Below are 2500 nucleotides of genomic sequence, written 5' to 3'. Positions count from 1 at the left end.
TAATGTAATATCTTGGAGAACGTTCATGAGGCATTAAGTCATATCCAACTGATAATCTTTTACTTTGTTATATACAGAAACAAGCTGATAGCACCGTTCGCCTTATGAGCCACGACAAAATATATTATGATATTAAACGTGCGTATTTACTTTTGAGTGTATGACACTTGCTGTGGGCCTGATAATTATAGACAGTCATGGTTCACATGAGTTTCCTAACTCCTGCTTTACACGAACCTCAACATGTGCTACCATTTGCCCGGTATCTCTACTTCTAGTGAGGATGGAGTAGGGACTCGAACCTGATCATATATTCTACAAGGATTAGGATGTCTCAAAGACTTGTTAGTTCATCCGAGGAGACATTGTGTGCTCACTTATCTGTAGGAGCAGGTTTTACTGTTTATTCACAGTGTCCTAATGATTTTGATTAGCTTTTTTTTAAACTACTCTGCCACACTGTTGCTGTTTACAACTTCTGGTGGCAGTTTATTCGATGTGTCACATATCTTGTATGTAAAGAAGTTCCCACAATGGGATGTTTTGTATCTCTTCAGTTCTAGTGTCCATCCAGTATTTCTAGGATTAGCAGATTGTACACCTTTAATCCTTCAAGTGAGCCAATTCCTAACTGCTAGTAGCATAGCCCAAACGACCTTAAAATATTTCATTGTCATTATTATTATTCAGAAGATAAACCTCTATTTATTGAAAGAAGCCAATGGGAGGCATCGACTTGAAATTCAAGCTTCAAAGAATATGATGTTCATTAGAAATAAGTTACAGAAAATAATAGGAAATACAGACAGATGATATTCAAAAAAACAAAACAAAATGAAAAGGAACTGTTGAATAACTGTATAAAACTGCATTCAAGAGAAGCCCAGTTCCTGCACCCATCTTGCAGTCGGCTTTGCTTTTAAAGCAGAAGATCTCCGTCCTCCTTCTACTGGACTCACCCCAGATGCTGTTAATAAGTTCCAAATCCCATACCATCAGGGTTCCCAATGGCTATATCTAGCAAATTTGCCCTTTTGGTCTACTAATATGGTAAGTGGAAAAGTAAATCCACAGTAGTATGTCTGTTTGATTTTGTTATCTAAAATTTAAAGCAGAAAGCTTTCGATGACCTCCACGGTCCACCTTGTCAGTCCTCTCTGCTCTATATTTTAAATAACAAAAGCAGACATACTATTGTGGATTGACTTTTCCATTTTATTGACTCATGTGATTATGACTTTTCTTTGAATATGGTAAAGTATTCTAACAGCGAGAATTCATCGTCTCCCTTATGGGTTAAGACTTTATATGGAAGTCCTTTAAGTCTTTCCATAATGTCAGTAATTATCCAGTAGCCAAAAAGTCAAATAGAACTTTAATGATATTATGAAGGCCATTTAGTTTAATGTTTAGCTTTAGTTTCAATAGAAAAGATTTTCAGCTTATTTGCCAACTGTCTGATATTTATTGTAATATCATCCAAACAAAAATAAACTAACAAACACGTTCAATCACACACATTATATATATATATATATATATATATATATATATATATATATATATATATATATATTATATATATATACGTATATATATAAAATATATATGTATATACATATACATTTATATGCATATATATATATATATATATATATATATATATATATATATATATATATTTGACTTACTGTTGAATCTCTTTTATATTTATTTTCCAAACATAATGCCTGCTTATGCGTGTTTAATTGTGTGTATTTGTGATACCTGTCACAGTGGCACAACAGTGTACATAGTGGAGTGTTTAAAATTCCGCTGCAAATTTTCCACGTGTCTATGTTTCACACAGTAAGCTCCAGAGTTCAAGAGGACGCCACGCTAAGCTGAATTTAATTGTTAGCTTCGGGAATCTGCCATAGTTGATCCTGTAGTAACTGGCGTATCTGCGATATACGTGGTTCGAGCTGGTTTGTGTTTACGTTATTGCATTTCTGTATTTTGCTATATTTGTCTACTTTGACTGTGAAATAATAATAATAATAATAATAATAATAATAATTAATAATAATAATAATAATAATAATAATAATAATAAAATAATAATAATAATAATTGAAAAAGAAACCGACAAAATTACTTTGTAACTTGTTTACTTCTAAATATTTACATTTAGTTTTACTACACACTCGAGTACTTTCAGGCCCTATCTGTGGCCCATTTTCAAGAGATCTTTGGGATGTTAGCCTGGGTCAAGACCCAGCAGTCTTCTGGAACTTCTTCTTGTTGAGCTGTCATTTATGTGATGGCTGTTCTGATTTCCTTGAGAGTTGCCAATCCACTCTTGTCGCTCTGATATCCTGAGCTGATGGTCAATGGGATTGATTAATCCTTGAGGTAAGGGTGTGGTCACCAAAAGTCTGTTGGGCGGGAAACCTAATCTCCAGGCCAGCAGGGTCAATTAGTTTCTTTTAATATCAAAGCTCGGCTTATGGGATCTTCT

The 2500-nt window shown here is 33.8% G+C and overlaps 1 protein-coding gene across 1 annotated transcript in view; it reads right to left on the bottom strand.

Moving 5' to 3' along the window:
* LOC135224354 (WAS/WASL-interacting protein family member 1-like) overlaps positions 1-2500 on the bottom strand; it is a 49243-nt gene that overhangs the window by 31683 nt on the left and 15060 nt on the right. The window lies entirely within an intron of this gene.

The sequence above is a fragment of the Macrobrachium nipponense genome, chromosome 12 (genome assembly GCF_015104395.2).
Source record: "Macrobrachium nipponense isolate FS-2020 chromosome 12, ASM1510439v2, whole genome shotgun sequence".
NCBI classification, from domain to species: domain Eukaryota; kingdom Metazoa; phylum Arthropoda; class Malacostraca; order Decapoda; family Palaemonidae; genus Macrobrachium; species Macrobrachium nipponense.
Note: the sequence above shows the minus strand (reverse complement) of the source record. Positions and strands in the feature narration are given on the sequence as shown.